Raw genomic sequence first — 17,457 nt, 5'->3', positions numbered from 1 at the left:
GGCAAAGTTCCCCCCTCTACCAGATCAGATTGCCTGGGGCCCCGTCCAACCTGGCCTTGGGTACCTCCAGGAACAGGGCACCCACAGCTTCTCTGGGCAGCCTGTGCCAGTGCCTCACTGCTTTCTGAGTGAAGAGTTTTCCCTAATATCTGAACTCTCTTCTTTTGATTTAAAACAGTTCCACCTTGTCCTATCACTATCAGTTGGTCTTCATCAATTTTTATAAGCTCCCTTTAAGTACTGAAAGGCTGCAGTGAGGTCTCCCTGGAGCCTTCTCATCTCCAAGCTAAACAGATTCTGTTGCCTCAGCCTGTCTTCACAGGAGGGGTGCTCCAGCCCTATGATCCTGTGCTGGGGCCCCTGCCTGGATGCAGTGCTCCAGATGGGGCCTCACAAGGGCAGAGCAGAGGGGGACCTGGTGGTGCAGCCCAGAGTACAGCCAGCCTTCCTGGCTGCAGGAGCACACTGCTGGCTCATGCCCAGCCTTTTCTCCACCAGGACCCTCCTGTCTTTCTCAGCAGGGCTGCTCTCAGTCTGTTGACATATCTGGTATAGCCTCAGCTGAAGTGCAACACCTCACGTGGGCCCGCTTCTCAAGCTTGCCCAGATCGCGTCTCTTCTTTCTATTGTATCAGCTGCGCCACTCAGCTTGATGTCATGAGCGAACTGCTGAGGATGTAGTCAATATCACTGTCTATTTCATGGATAAAGATGTTGAAGAATACCAGATGATACCAATGATGATACCAAAGGGGGACATTGCTTGTCACTGGCCTTCAGCTGAACGTAGTGCTGTTGCTGACCACAACTGTCTGGCTGCAGCCAGCCAATTCTTTATCTACTGACTAGATCACCTTTCATAACTGATCTCTCTGATTAAGAAATACGGATCTCTAACACTTGAGGTGTTACGCAAAGGTGGCATGCATGGGAGGGCTTGTTGCAGAAATCTTATGTTTCACAGAAACAGAAGAGCAGGGAAGAACTTGTTGGCAAGGCATACTGCATGTGTTTTCTTAAAGTTGATTGCATTTGGAAAGGAGGGTGAGCTCCTTTGGATGTCCTTCTTTCTCCTTTGAATATCTTCCTATCCTTTTGGGTAGGAAGGCTCACAGTGTGTGAGCCCATGTTTGCCCACTGCAAAGCTGTTTGTGAAGACCACATACCCATTTTGTGCAGGTCAGGAGAGGGGAGGTGGTGGATCCAGAGCAACAGTGGTTTTACATGCAAGCTGAGCTGGCAGCTTTGGTCATGCTGTTCTTCAGCCCATCAGTGGTCATGTTCTGCTCAATTTCCTACCCTTTCTTTTTGGGTATGTTTCCAGCTGACCCTGAGAAGGTCTTCTGTCATTCTCAATGTAAACTTGATTTTTAGGAAATAAAGAATGACAGACTTGGCCCATGCAAAATGTGGCTGAAAGTACAGTTTGAGTGACATGCAGTAACATCTTTTAAAGTAAATAGCTTTTTTGAGCTGAAATTGGGCAAAATCTCCGCTGATCTAGGTCACATTTTATCTGCAGGGGTTTCTTCTAAAGTAATTTCCTTAGTAAAGTCCATCTCATTATGGGGAGGGGGTTACAACAGGACTGGGAAAAAAAAAACCCACCCAGATTATATTTGTGTTGTTCAGGTGAATGGGAGGAGAAAAAGGAAACCTTTTCGATCACATCAGCCTGAATCTAAAGCATCTAAAGATGATTTTATGGGAGAGCCCCTGAAGATAAACTCTAACCTAGATTAGCAGAATTCAGATTAGGTTTTCAGGAGTTTGGAGACTGTACTACATCTGGAAGCAATCTTGACATTCGCTTACACTGGAATTATTGTATGATTGCTCTTCCAAGGATATGCGAAAATATGTAAAGTTTCCATTTAAATAAATGTTACAGTCTTGAAAGTAATAAGCTCAAACTGAAGGCTGTTTGAAAAGTTTAAAACCAACAAAAACAACCACCTATAACCAGCATTTTCCACTTGCACTAGCTATTGCTAGTGTAATATTATCTGTCTGTGTGGTTATGGTTTGGGGGATTTTTTTTTTTAATATGCAACATTACCTCTGAAAGTTGGGCATTGGGATTACTGTTAAAGATGAAGCTTCTGCGTGATCAGTCTTCTTCATTTGGACATAAAAGTGTAAAGCAATTGTCATCAAACTAACATTCTTCTCTTACAATTGTATAAACCTTTCTATCTTTGAACTGATTTGCACTTTGCAGTATGTGATGCTATATTGTAATTTAAAGGCTTCTCAGTAGTGTGGACTATGTTTCTCCAACATACGGACACAAACCTTGTGTGACTTAACAGTGTGATTGTGTGTGGTGCCACTTGGGCCTCGGCACAGTAATTCTTAGTGTGAAACCAGGAGCTGCTGTGTCTGGCGGTAGTGTGCTGAGCAGTATTTTCTGTCTGTATGTTGAATGACAGCCTCCAAAGGGCATCGGCTGAAATCACTGGCACAGCTCAGCGTTCTACATAGGGCTGTCTGTGGTTTTTTTTGGACTTATAGTCTTTATGGCCCTTTTATCTCACAATGAGTGGAGTGCTTTAACAGCTTGGTGCCCAAAAGGCACGGCTGCTGGCAATTTACCTGCCTTCACACTATGTGCTGGAGTTGTATGCGAGGAGGAGAGGGTGGGGTTTAAAGTTACAAATTCAGATGAATAAAACTCATTTCTGCTTTGAAGATGTATGCTTTAACTGTTCTACATGGATATATGTTTTCAGAAATGTATTTATGAAAAAACATTATCAACAGATGCTAGTGATGTTACAAGACTTAACCGTATTTGCAAAATTGAACATGAGCATTAGCCCTCTGGTCTTTTTCATTTCCTTTTCTATTATATAATCAGCATATTGGTAGGTGGCTTTTGTTTTGTCGCTTCACATCCTTAATTAATTTAGCTATCTGGGAGTTATGCAATAAAGGTAGAATCACCATAACTGGCAGCGTAACTTTGCCGTCCCCTATAGTCAGCACTTGCTAGCATTGTGGTGCAATGGGTTTGAATAGCTGCCATGCCATGTGTGTGTAGTTTTTTTTTTTTTAAACCCGAAACAAGTGCTGAACTCATTAAAAATACATGCTACATAAGTTAATGTGCATAAGAAGTTTTGGTACTGAGATCTCCTTTGAGGATACATTTAACTCTAATTAACTTGGTTTCGTTCAGTCTAGTAGCATAAGCTCGGTTGAAACCACCTAGCACTGGTTAGACTTCTGAAGTCAAGCTGTGTAGAGCATCAGATGGAAGAGCGTACGGAGGGGCCTGCCTGGCTCCCAGCGCCGTCCTCCTGCAGCAGCAGTTATCTGGGCCTCTGGGTGCTGCACTGGATGGAGCCGCGTTGTGTCGTACTCTCAGGCAAGGCTATGGATTTCTAGAGAAACCTGAAATAATTGTTTTTGCTGTACTGAGATTGAACGATTGCGTGATAGCAAGCTTCCCTTACTAAAATTGATTCTGAGTTTTTCCACTTAAGAAATAAGGAATGGCAGCCTAGAAGGTTGTCAACATTTCGTTGGCATGGCTTTTTAGTCTCTTCTTGCTTCTTTTTTCTAGTCATTTGGGGTAATTTCAGTGTGTTCTGCTAATTGTGATCTGTTTTTCAGTAGAAGCAAGTAGCAAGAAAGGGATTACGAATGGTTATGTTTGTATTAAAAGCAAACACAGGCATGCACGGGTTGGACGTACTGTTTTCTTGTGTGTTTTTTTTTTGTTTGCCCTGGCAGTGTAGGAAATCAAGCTTTGTTGTTATGTCCAGTAAAACAGATTTCATTGAAAGATTATAGTATTTTGTGAGAGAAGACTTGCACTGCATCACTCAAAGAAAACACTTAGATTCAGATTCTGTAGTAGATACTGTATTTTGTATAACTGGAAGGATGTGTGGATTTGTTGTACTCTCTTCACAGCTAGCGAAAGAAAATATTTTTGTCTTTTTAGCTAGTACAATGGCTTTAGTCTTACAAAAGGACTTCCTAGATAGAGGCTCCAGGTAAAAACCAGATACTGGATTTAAAAACCAGTGGAGAAATAGACACCACTGGGCAATTTTGAATGTTCATTTCCTGAAAATTGGACCTTTTAAAGCATTTCAGGTTGGGTACACTAGAAATTGAGGCATTAAAACCACTAACTGCCTTTGAGAATGACAGCCAGAATCCCCATTAACGTCGTATGTCCTGCTTAAGGGATCACAGAGCGGAGACTGATGTCTGTCAGGGTGGAAAAGGAGCAGTTTAGGAAGTTATGATGCTTCAGCTGAGATATGGTAACTGCACGTAGTTCATTTTGGAGAAAAAAAAAGCAGAAATCATAGAGGATGATCTAAGACTGTCTGGTTTGTTTTGCATAGAAGCAGGCTAGCTATGCTTCTGTAATAAGTTGCTGTGTCTCAGCTGTAAGGATGATAATATCCAGTTGATGAAAGTTAAATTATAGCTATAACAGGTGGGTGCATTAAAATGTTGATGTGCTTCCAGATACCTGTCTGTTCACAGAGTGGTGGGACTTGCTGTGCTGGTTTGGACCAGCGGTCAGCCTAATTTGGTACCTACCCCTGGCAATGATCAGCGCTAGATAACTCAGGGAATGGCACAGGAAATCGTGCATTTGGTTATCAAATGTTTTATCTGCTGGGGAAGTGTTGTGTTTTTCAATAAACCAGCTGAAACAGGCTGGTTTAGTCACTGAAAAGTGTTCCTTCTAATATGCGGTTAACTTTTAATCTTTCTTTGAAGAAAAGGAGCTTATTGACGTTTCTTAATGTTTTCCCTTCAGACACTTGAGCTGAGAGTTGGTCTGTGCCATATACAGTCTCTAATCTTGGTTGGTTTTTTGTTTTGTTTTTGAAACGTTCTTCTGCATCTCTGTAAAAACAGTCACGATAGCTGAATAGTCTGGGGCTTTTTCCTAACGTTATAGCTGAAAGATAAAATACTAAGTGGGTTTCGTGTAGTTATTGTATTGCTTGAGCATGTCTTCACATTAATTAAAATTAATTTAAATGAGGTGATAGGAGTAAAGTACAGAGTAGGAAAAGGATAGATCAGAAAAAGCAGATAAGATAGGTGTATTCAAATAGTCAGAGCCTGATGAAATTTGCCCTAGGGTACAGCAGCAACTAGCCAAGCTACCTTCGAACCATTTACAATTATCTTTTAGAAATTGTGAAGAGCAAGAGAGATCCTGGAGGACTGAAAAGGGCAGATGCAGTACCTGCCTTTGAAAAGGGGAGGTCCGGGGAATTACAGGCTGGTTAGTCTAGCTATGATGCTTAGAGGATTGGAACAAAATTTTTAATGAGTTTCCAGGAATGTGGAGGATAAGATGATGGTGAGGGACTGGGGGGAGCGGTAGCTTTTGACGTAACCTCTTGTGGCATTTCTGTGGAATAGGAACACATACATATTTCATGATATGGTAAACAAGTAACTGTTTAAAGATCACGTTTGGAGAGTAGTTACCTATAGCTTGCTGTGAAAATCAGGGGACCAAGGCGGGTAGTATGAACACACCCCTGTTTGTCTTGGGCTGAGCTTTGTTTGCTGTTCTCTTCACTGATGTGCACAGAGGAATACTTGCAGAATCTGCAAGTAAGCCCAAACTGAGAGGGGCTGCAAGCATTGTGAAGCAGAGTTCAGAGTTAAGTGGTCATGGTAGACTGAAAAAGCATTTGGAAGCCTGCAAAATGCAACTTAATGAGCTGAAATGAGGAAATACCAAACAGGGAGAACATGGCTAAGCTGCACAGCTGCAAAAGAGTGCTTTGGGACACATATTGGATGACCACCTATACATGACCTAACAGTTACAGAAAGAACCAACTCCATCTGGAGTGTATTAGCAGGACTGTAATCAAATATGAGGTAATAATTCTGCCGTGGTCAGTGCTGCTCAGCCCTAGACGTGGAGCTGTTGGTTCACTGGAGAGTGGAGGCTGGCTGAAGGCTTCCCCAGTCATGACTGGGATCTGAGTGGGGGGCAAAACATAGGGCTGCTGGGACTACTGGTCTGACTTTGATGTTAGCCCTACTCTGTTTGGACTAAGGACCCTCCCATCTGTCTTATTCTGTGGTTCAGTAAACTACTTGCATCCTCCTTTTCTCGAGAGGATGAAATTTTGGAATGACAGACTTCAGGTCAGTTTCAGCATTCCTATAAGTAACATTAATCAGTGATTTGAGAGGGCCAGATATTATTAAGGTTGTTTCTCTTTGAGTGGAGTCTCTTAACATGAAGACATTTGTTTACTCAATCAAGTTTCAAGAGGAGGCACTGTAATCAGCTGTATAAATTTCCTCAGTGCTGTGGCATTTTCTTTTGTTAGAAGCACAGGACTGTTTTCTAGTGGTCAGCTTAGAGCCTTTAAGAAGCCTTTGCATCAAGCGCATGGATTGGATTGGGCTGCTCAAAGGAGATTGTAGCTTTGTAATGTAATAAATATTTCCCTAATCAGAGAAGCTTGTAATTTCCCATCATAATAAATAGAAGACATGTGATGAGTGACTTCAGCATCTATTTCTTAATGTTTTGCAAAAATAATAGCTGTGAGCTCGTAATAGTGATATGCAATCTGTAACATGTGATGGTTAAATATTAATGTACACGGGCTGTGTTTAAAGAACACGAATGGCTCTTATGTAATGAAATGTTAACTTTGTTTTAAGCTCCATCTGGTTTTGTTAGGTGACTTCCAAAGGCAGAGTGCATAGCCATTTGGAGGGGTAGTCTGTTTGCTGAACCTTATCGACAACTTAATGTAATTGTTTTTCTTGGAAGGTTTTTCTGGGGTTAGAACACTAAGAAATTAACACTAAGGTTTTTGCAGAGGGTTAATTTAATTGCTTTAAAAAATAGCCAACCTGCTTGACAGGTGACCACACATAGCATTCACAAAGACCAGTGCTCTGTCTTACTCAGCTGTCTCCTTTTCCTTAATCACACTGATGGTGGGTGCTTTTTTGTTCGGTTTTGGAACCAATTCCATTAGGCTGGCAGGGGAATGTGGCTGAGGAGCAGCAGCTGGGCGGGTATCTCTCATGATAGCTGTGACAGCCTGTGGGGTCTGTGCAGCCCTAGCTGCCTGTCCTGCTGTGGGACAGGCCTTCCTGGCACAGTGGCACAGAGACTTTAGACTGTACGCATCATCTCTGTTAATTGTGTTAGATATTTGTTCTCCTTGTTTAATGTTTGTTGAGATCTTGTAAATGAAGATACTACAGTGTGAAATTTTATGCTGTCCGAGTTTGAAATGATCCAGCTTATTTTGCTCGCTTTCTTTTGAGCTGTTTCTTGTGGTGGTTCTGCTTTGCTGGCCTGCGTGCAGAGGTGAGAACAGGGCTTTCTCCTGAGTTTTGCTTTATGGTCGTTATCTCCAGGTACGAATACTGCTTTATGCTGTTGTGAAAGATGTGTTGTTCAAGTGAAGATGTTTCACCTGCACCACGGTTGGGTTTTTTGGAAATCTCAATCTGTTGATCTCAGGAGTACGAATTATTGGCACTGCTGGAATCAGAGACCCTAACTGATGAGGTACACAAAGAGGAAGGGCTGATAAAATGTATGCTACAGATGTTATGACAAGTACGTCATATTTTTTAGCTGGATAGCAGAGTGACTGATTGGCTGTAGACATTCCTGACACTGCCTGACAGAAAGGGTTATTTTATCTGAAAACAGTGCAGTTACAGATGAGAGAGCTCCTGAAAAACATCACTCACTTTTACTAGCGACATCCATCACTTCCTAATTATGGCTGCTCTCGGGTGGAGGAGCAAGTTCCTGCCGTTGTTCCTCCGGAGCTGCTCTGCTCACTGCCACAGCAGCAGGGTCAAAGCCGGTCCTCCCTTCGTGGGCTTACGGATTGAATTAATGCACAGAGGTGTCTGTCTGTGTCAGATGGTATCCCTGTGTTACAGGAACGGCCGTGGCTCACCGCTGTGGAAAGCGAATAACTTTGTAGTTCAGCCACCTATTCTGCAGCACAGAAGATCTGTTGAGCTTCTGTTTGGAAGTCAGAGCTTTCACTTTTCTTTGAAAAGCTGAATCAAATCAGAGCAAGTTGTGAGTGCAGTGAAAAGAGAAACCTTTGGTACCGCTCAGAAACAGGAGAGGATCTTTGATCACACTTCTTGTGTGTGGGTTCCCCCTGTGTGTCCCTGCAGCCCCAGGGCACACATCCTGCAGCCTCATGGCCAGAGGAAGCTGCTGCTCCATCGCCCTCAAGGTTCTTTTCTATAGTGCTAAGTCAGCTTCACCTCTCCCCTCAGAGCTTACTGGCTCCGGTGCCATGCTGCACACTGACTGCTAAAGCCTGCTGCTGCCTGTGGGACAGGGCAGAGCTCAGCCCTCCACCTCTTCCTGGCACAGGAGCAGATGCTGGCAGCTGTGTCCATCGTGCAGTGGCCAAATTGATGGGAGGCTTCATATCCATGGAACCATTTGCCTGGCTGTGCGTCTCACACCCTGAATTGCCTGAGCCTCCTTCTTCACATAGCTCATAGATCATAGATGCTGGGCTCTTAAGAAATGTACTTTCCTTTGCAGTGCTAAATAATTCTCTTTTGGTAGGCTGACAGCAAGAGCGGTGCAGGAGATTTACTTTTTCAGTGTGGTACTGTTTACATACGGATAAAAATAACAGTTGGTTGAAGTATTGTTTGCTTTTATGTATATGTGCACCATGTGTTCCACTCTTTCTGCCTGGAATTCTTTCTATTTACTTTGTGTGGCTCATCGATCAGAGCATAGGCATGGAGATGCTGAGGATGCCATGGTGATAGGGGTAGCGTAGGTGCCTGCGTACGTGGTGTCGTCAGGGAGGAATAAGCAAGGGTTTTCAAAATTGTTGTTTAATTCCAGTGACTTTGTAGATGGCAAAGTATTTACGCTTGCTGGAATGGCCTGTGCTACCCTGTGCTGCCTTTTCTCTTTGAATGCCTTGCAGCCTTTTCCTGGTTGCCAGTAATTGCAGTAATTAAACACACCTGGTAATGACAACAGCCCCAGTGCACCCTCTGCTTCTGAGGATGCTGATGTCCTGAGGTTGGGAGCACCCATTGCCCTTGCATGCGGACCTTGATTTAAATGTAGGCTCAAGGTGAAAGCTGCAGCTTGTAGATGGGCAGGCGGGGAGAACTCTGTGCCTTGGTTGCATCGTGTCTTCCTCCTGGGAAGTGGAAGGAAAAACAACCAAGGTCCTGCTGAAGTCAGATGGTGTTTGTTGTTTCACCTTTATCTTTCACTTTGTGCTGCTGAAGTAGGGCTGGTTCTTCACAAGGAGACCCAAAGGTGCTGTCTCTTCTTTCTGACAGAAAAAGTGAGTGAAGAGGTTATTAAAATAATGTAAAACACTGAGGGTAGGTTTAATGAGGCTGTGGTCCCAGATTGGCCAGAGCTTTGATGGCCAAATACCCTGAGTGCTGATAGTGGATGAGCAGTGCCTGTGGATTTCAGGTGCAACCATGGAGCTTCCAGTCCTGTATGTTTAATAAACAACAGCATTAGCAATGTTGCTGAGGTTCTGAATGAGGAGAATGAAATGATTTGCGTTAATGGCTAAGTTTTTCTTTTATTTCTTATTCTTTGGGAAAGCCTGATTCAGAGTTCAGTTTAATGGGTGGGAAAAGTCAAGTGACCAACCAAACAGCAACAACAACAAAAAACCCACCAACAACCAAACATCTGGAATATCCCTTACTGAATTTTTAAGGGCTGAGAGACTGAAATGGATCATTATCCATCAATTCCCCAAAGACTAATTTGTGGGGAAGGTGGTGCCAGAGCAGAGGCTTTTGCAGGGAAAGTGTGGGAGAGGCCATCTGTCAATATTGTTCTTGCTGCTTTTCCACTGCTTTTACAAATTGGTAGGCTGGGAGTTGTCTGTGCTGCAGGTAAAGCCTGTTTTCAAGCCCTTGTGTGCTGATATTTTATTGAAGTGAGACATGAGCGCTCCAGGGAAAATGGCACTGTGAGATAAAGCACTCTGATACATTGCATATAGCTTAAATGTCATCTTACAAAAAAAAAAAAGATAAAGCAGATGTTAATTGTAAAACTGTACTTCATGTACATTTTTCTTATTAAAGCATTGAATCTAATTCAGCATATCTGAACACATATGACTGCTGTTTATCCATCCTAAAAATGTTTCTTTGAAACAGTTCTGTGATTATGCAAATACATGGTTTTAATAGAAGGGAGAGTAGATTTAGCAGTCTCTGATTAGAGAGAATATTTTCTACCAAGATTAGGAGTCTGAAGTAAGTTGATGTTATCATTTGTTTTGAAGGAGAGAATTGTAGGTCCACGTTTTCTTCTACCTTTAGATAAGCAGTTTGACTGGAATAGCAGTTTCAATCTGTTTTAATGATGTTTTTCCAATATGAAAGGGGCCAGGAGATGCATAAGTCTAAAGGTCTGCTGGTAATTGTTGAAGTGATGGGAGCTGTTTACAGAACATGCAGGACATATGGGGTTGTTGCCTCTCGCTGCGAGTGCGCGCATGACCTTCATTCGTGGTTTAAAGTGTAATTAAGGAATACATGCGTCTGTGTATTTAAAAACAATAAAACCATCCCATCTGTAGGCTGTGAGGTATTCAGGGATGGCAGGCACAAATGAAGCATTTCGGTGTGCTCTGGTGTTAAGTGTTAAGTTAGTTCGTGATGTTCTGATGCCTTTCTGCAATGCAGCTGTAATGGTGTCGCATTAAATCTTCTCGTAACGTTACCTCATACTGGTGAGGTCATGGCTGGTTATCTTATCTATGTAAGTAAAACTGTCATCTTTTCCAGATGACCCCAAAGAAAAGAAACTAAGAAATCCTGACCTGCCATGCCTTCTGCCTATGGTGCATTCCGGGCCTTGTGCAGGCTTGGTGCAGAGTTATTAAATAAGCTTTGCTTTCTGTCTTTCTCTGTTGGCGCAGTTCTGTGCCTTCAACATGTATCCAGTTGTGGAAACCTCGGAGAGAGGGGCAATCATAGGCAGTTCTTTTCTGCAATCCTTTGAGGCTGGCTTTGTAAGCTCATTGTATTGTTTCTGTGTGGAGCCAGAGGTAGGACTCGATGGTCCTTCTGGGTCCCTTCCAACTCAGAATATTCTGTGGTTCAGTGATAAATGCTTAATATTTCTGGGAATATCAGGTTTTACAGTGGTCGCTTTGCAGTAGATGTGTGTCAGGGGGCACTCACCAGGCACGGGCATTGCTGCCAAAATGTCCCTGGCCACATCCCAGGGCTCTGCAGTGCGCTGGCAGTTCTCTGGGTCAAATCGAGTATTTGTTTGGCACACCGAAATAATGTAAATATTTCTAATAAGGTGTTGGTGTGTATGTCTAGAAATGCGTATTTATTTAGCAGCTGCAGTATTTGAACCACAAACTGTGAAGAGGATAATCTAACACCTTTTAAATAGAGGAGGCGAGGAAGGGAAATTCCTGAATTGAGCCTCTGTTGGGTTGTGGAACTTGATAACCAGCCGTCTTAGAGTGTGGAATGAGAAGGGCATCACTAAATGGGGGGTAATGGCCTGAAGACAAACACTTTCAGTCTTTTTATAGCAGAATATTGGACTAGTTGGAAAGAAACTGAAGCTCTGTAAAAAAAAAAGTTGAGCAATTAAATTATCGCGAGTGGGTGTTGTTGTTCTCCCCATCACTACAGCTATGGTTAGCTGACTGCATGAGACAAGGGCTCTGGTATGTGATTGGTTTTTTTGTTGGCTTTTTTTTTTTTTTCCCCTGAGGAAGGAAGGGATTTAAGGTCTGTTGTCACTGCTGCATGTTAACTGCGCGGCAAACTTTCCTTTCTAAGGGTTGGTGATAAATACAAAATTGACAACTTCAGGAGAATTGATTAAAGAGAGATTTTTGTTTCATTACCTTTTTTTCTCCGCCCACTTGGAGAGATGACAGTCTGGCCGGGGATCTTTCCCATCTCTCTTCTCACTGCCTGAGATTAATGCCTGGACCATTTTAAAGGCCGAAAGCAGGAACAAAAGTTAAAAGAAAACAAAGTCTCGTTTTCAGTTTTTTTCCCCAGTTATTCATTTTGGATTCAGCACATGAACGACTTGTAGTTCCCTCTGTGGCTGAGTCGTGGGATCAAGCCTACAATGGAGGCATTGTCATCACCTTTTCCTCCCTGCTTCTCTGTGCAATGAAGTTGAAATCCTGCTTTTGGCATCCAAGCTGTTGCTTTGGTGACCAATTTTGACTGCACAAGCATACATTGTGGTCTCGGTGAGTAGCTGAAAGAGTGTAAGGAAAAAGATAAATGTGTTCAAACACAACTCTGTTTTGCAAGCCTTCGAGGTGATTCAGAATAGAGTTGTTTGCATATTTTATTTAACGTGGGATATCAGTTTGGTGTTAGGAATTCAAATGTCAGTGTTACAAATCCAGAAAATATAATTAAAGGTGATTTAACATGCAGAATGCTGTGCCCTTTACATATGCATTATAATTACCTTTAATTTTTGATAGAGTTCTCAGTTTCACTGAGCAGCACTGTTTGTCTGCAGTTATTTAATTTTAGAAATAATTATGCCAGTTGCTTAAAACTCTTCTGGAAGCCTAACATGGATTCCATCATTCGGGCTGTAGCGGATGCATCTTGGTCTGCTGATGTTCCTGGAAGTCTTCCCATGCATCTAACGAGTTGTTAGGTGTCTGTAGAGTGGAGGGAGCTTTATGCCCATGACATTTCAGATGTGAAAGAACGAGAAAAATGGCAAATTCCACAAGCGCTTGGATAGAGCAGCTGCTTGCCAGGTAAAGCAAAAAAGAAACAGTGGCCGATTTGGAGCGTGCAAATGGGTAGTTTCAGGGAGAAGAGTGACTTGTGGTGGTCCAGCAGAGTTTTCGCACTGTCTTTGAATGCTTCCAGCAATGATGCTGCAGGATCCTTACACTGCTTGCCATTGCGTTAATCCCCTCCGCTCTGCTTTGTGTGGTTTGTGGGGTCCTTGTGTTGGTGATGTCTCAGTGTGCAGACAGCCAGGCTGTGCAGTAAATGACAGCTGTAATGATTTAATGACGCCTCTCCCACAACGTGCTGATGCCGCAAGTTCCTAATGCTCTCCGTGGGCTAACAAGCCTGTCCATTCGCCACGCTGGGCAGGCTGCGTTGTTTCTCCTTTCCAAAGATTAGTGTTTATGCTCCCTTGATAAAAGAAAAAGCACTCCAAGCATGTGTTCAAAGGGAGACCTCTCCTAGATCTGGCAGGCAGTACAATATCGCTAATAGCTGCAGATACTTAAGTAGCCTATTTTCATAATCCCACAGGTAGTTGTTAAGAGCGTTTTCTCCTACTGGGAGAATATCTGTCCCTCTCTTGAACTTGTTGTCAGCTCTCACTGTATTTATGACCTTAATGGAGCTTCCAGCAATCATGCAAAGATAGAGTGGGCTCTAAGCACGTCCGTGTTTCAGCATTATGTTTTACACCTTGCAGCACCTCACGCTGGTGTCAGTGGGTTCTTTGGGTCACATCTGTACTGGGAGCACAGACCTGTCACGTGCCCTCGTAATGTTCCTTCTTTGGTGGCTGAGCTGTACTAAATTTAGTCTAGCTTTGTAGTTGCATTTTGCTCATTTAAATGAGTCTATTCTCTTGGGCTAGATCGCATCTGCTCCTGAAATAGTACTGAGGGCAGAATTAGTAAATCAGCCATTCTGGTGCATTTTCCTGAAATCTGGTGCGTGAAAGAGAATAGATTGACGACCCAGTAACTTCTCACTGAAGTTTGTGGGAATTACTGAGGCAAAGGTACAGTGCAGGAAACCTGCACAGCACAACTTGATTTCCTTGTACGGTTTGCAAGCACACTGCAACGCTTTAGAATTGGGAGTATGTTTTAAGAGGAAAGGCTTTGGTGCTGCTCTGGGCTGTGGAGCTCAAGTCGCATGGAACTAAACCAGATTGTATAAAGAGGATTTCAGAAACTGAAAATGAAGGTGATAAAAGAATAACAAGTATATTGAAACTAAAGATTACTGTCTCTATTTCAAAACAGAAATTACCTGGGGTATATATTCTTAAGTTTGGTCAATAAGCCAATATGTAGGAAAGTTGAGGATTTGGCCAGGAAGGACTAAGCCTTCAGATTCGGAATTAAAAAGCATCTGTTGCTGAAATTTAAGCCTCTGATCATTACTAAATAAAGGAAGAGAGAAGGAAAATAGTTTCATATTACTTATTTACTGAATGTCTTGTTCTGTGGTTGTATGTTGATCTGTAATTTGTAGGCTTTAAGAAGGAGGGAGGAGGAGAACCTGATTACAGTGACATTGTACCATTCTATTAGAGCTACATAAAAATAAGTATTTTGGTAAATTAGAACTGCCTGGAGCATCTGGGGCTTCCTGGTGGTTCAGGAAGCACAGGAAGTTGTCTAAGAACTGAATGCAAAGCATTCGCCACTGAGTGTTCTTGTCTGAGGTTTCTGGTGACCATGTGAATGGGGAAATAGTTGGAAGAATATAGGGCACCATCCATGGGCTGCTCTCCATTGTTTGTTGTTCGTTGGTAAGGAGCTACGTGTCCCATCTCATCTCTGCACTGCAGTCAGCTGTGATTCCCAGCAAGGCAGAGACGCAATCCTGGTCTGCTGAGAAAGGAGGCAAATCCTTGATGACACCTTTTCAAAGAGTGGCTGTCCTCATTAATAGATCTTTATCAGATATAGCTCTGATATTGGATGGAAGTTGGTCTGCGTGGGTTGCAAATCCTGAGATCTTCGGTCTCGTTCATTAAATCTCTTCTAAAAGGTGAGGAAGCATGTGGCAGTTGCTCTGATCAGAAAAAGAAGTGGAAATGCATGAGTGCTGTGCTGAAACATAGCATTTACCAGAAGATTCCCCTCTGAAGAGGCTGCGAAGGATTTAACCTCCTGAAGATGTTGAAAATGAAGGAGGAGCACCGCTCTGGCTGTGGAAACATGCTAGCGCTTTCCTTAGGGATTGTTTACTGCAGAGGACATAAGCTTTAGCAAATTTTTCTGATGTTATTGAAATATAACTGTATTCCCTTGTTGGGAGATTATTTTGCAGAAGAAAATCAATCTAAATACTGCCTCGAAATCTCTTTTAGAGGTTGGTAAGTACTTTGCAGTGTGCAGTAATTGGGTCACTGAGTGTAGTTAGAACACTTCTTCTGGAGGCAGTCTGGGCTTCAGCAGTTCTTTACCTTGCTGCTCTTTCTTCCTAACCTGCTGTATCACTGGCAGCTGCCCACCATCAGACCAGGAGCCCACTTCAGGTTAAAGAGAACTGTATTCTTTTTGCCACCCCCCTTCAACCCCCTTTTCTTTTGACTCCTTATCTGATGCCTGATCCAACTCTCTTCACAAAACTATACCGATGTGTGTGAGGAAGGGACGGGGCTTGGATGCTCTGACTGCTTAACCCATCACCACTGCTGAAGGATGTGCTTCTCAAATTGCAGCCACAGTTACAGGAGATGGATATATTACGTTGCACTGGTGACTGGCAGCTTACCCTGCCTGCTGGTCATTTCTGTTCACGTGCAAGATTCCAGCTCTTTTCAGAGAACCTGCTATAGTTTTCAAAGGACTGGATTCAAATAAAATTAGAAGTTTTCTGCTGTCTTAAAGCATATGATTACATCATTAGAGGCAAATAATTCTTTTATGTTAACTAGAAGTTTTGGGACAATGAAATTGGGTATTAAAAAAATAAATCCTCATTTTCTGCTGTAGATACCTGGCAGTTGCCTTTCAGTCAGGTTCACAATGACATACTAGTGGTTTTATCACTTACAGCTTTAGGGGTAAACCCTATATTGCTCTTCAAAATGTTTACAGTGTAAATAGGAATAACCTCAAAACAGGTGGGTAAACTGGCCCCAGAGCGGAGAGTTTTGGGTGATAAATGTAAAGAAGTCTTAGTTCCTTTTAACAGAAAATGCATTCACCGATGTCTGTATGTGGATTTTATTGTTAGTGTTATGCTAGGATACAGCGGCTCATTCCAGGAACAGTGATTTGTTGGTTTCAAACAGGCTTTGAAGAATCTTTTCTCCTCCATTAAATCTTTTGCAGGACATCAACTTAATTTCTTCTAGTGGGCTGGAAGATGAAGGGAGGTAGTTAAATTTTTCCACTTTTTAGTTTGAGGAATACTTTTCATTATTGAATTTGAAGTGATGGATATTGCTGAAATCATGTATTTGTCCATATTAAATGAAAGCTGGCTGATCGCTCCCTTCCCGTGAAGTAGAGGCCAAGCTTTCTTAACTTCAAGAACAGATTGTATGCTGAATCTCATCTAAACTCATAAACACAAAAAGCCCTTGGATGTAGGAACAGCGAGCATTTCCTAGCAAAAATAAACCTGGTCTTATAACTACCTTTTTATTAAAGATTTCAAGGGAGAGAAGAACACTTTACCTTCACCAGGTCCACATTCCCTCGCAGTCATGCTGTGTTTAATGCTCCTGATGGTGAGATTTATCATTAAAAAGTGATTTTTTTTTTGGTCATTTATACCAGCAGTATCCTGCTGTATTCTGTAATATAATTTTGTTTTTTCCTTACCATCTCCTATCCAGATATCTTAATGTACGTTGCAGAGTACTCAACATTTGCCTCATGTGCTGATGTGCCATCTACATTTGTTAGTCCTGACTCTTGTTTACAGACAGTGGGGCTCAGGAATTTGCAGGTGGAGCAGGGTGTTTGGTGCTAAGGCATGTCTTAAAAGAGCAAAAATAAAATACCTGCCTTGTTTGAGGCTGAAGGATTGGGAGGGTGCCTGGTACAAAGTGAAGTCCATCTCACTTGGGAGACTTGGGCTTTATTTCCACTGCAACCCCATCATCTTTGTGGTATTGCTTCATTCCCCTGGAAACAGAGGTGGGCCTCCTGCCTTTGAGAGGGGCAGCAGAGGCTGTTCCTTTGGCTTTGTCTGCGTGCAGCAGCCAAGTGCTGAGCTCTGATGTCCAGGCACTGTTCAACCCAGAGGGTTTGCAAGATGATAAAGGTAGGCAATTTTTTTCTTACGCATAAGAGGCTGTTGTGATTCCACATGAGACATGTGGGAGGATGGGGGAGAATCAACATTTGCCAAATAGCAGGGGATAAAATCTGGTGGAATGACAGAAAGTTTCTGTCAACATGAGAGAATGATGATAAATAAAAAATGAGAACCTGAACCCCCAAGAAACTGCTGGGGAGGAGAGGAGGGAGAGGGGAAGGGTTGCCCCAGCATCTGTTGCATCTGAAGTCAGTTCACCCAGATAAAGTGTTCCTCGAGGCCATGTAAGTGCCTCTGAAAAGTACCTCTAAATATTCTGACTATTGAATTGCTCTTTTTGTGTGTGTGGGTATGTCAGGCATTTTGTGCAAATGCTGGGCCACTGAGCCTGCTGGCAGCACAGCGGCTCATCAGTATGTGTGCTGGAAAACTAGTGGGTGAGAACTA

General features: G+C 42.8%; 2 protein-coding genes across 18 annotated transcripts in view; one reads left to right on the top strand and one right to left on the bottom strand.

Annotated features, from left to right (window-relative positions):
- The window catches only part of PTPRF (protein tyrosine phosphatase receptor type F), a 343,225-nt gene that overhangs the window by 84,353 nt on the left and 241,415 nt on the right, over positions 1–17,457 (top strand). The window lies entirely within an intron of this gene.
- MED8 (mediator complex subunit 8) overlaps positions 1–17,457 on the bottom strand; it is a 203,393-nt gene that overhangs the window by 185,870 nt on the left and 66 nt on the right. The gene's annotated exons all lie outside the window — the stretch shown is intronic.

Source organism: Lagopus muta, chromosome 5, assembly GCF_023343835.1.
Source record: "Lagopus muta isolate bLagMut1 chromosome 5, bLagMut1 primary, whole genome shotgun sequence".
Classification (NCBI taxonomy): Eukaryota; Metazoa; Chordata; class Aves; order Galliformes; family Phasianidae; genus Lagopus; species Lagopus muta.
This window is presented reverse-complemented; position numbering and strand designations above follow the sequence as displayed.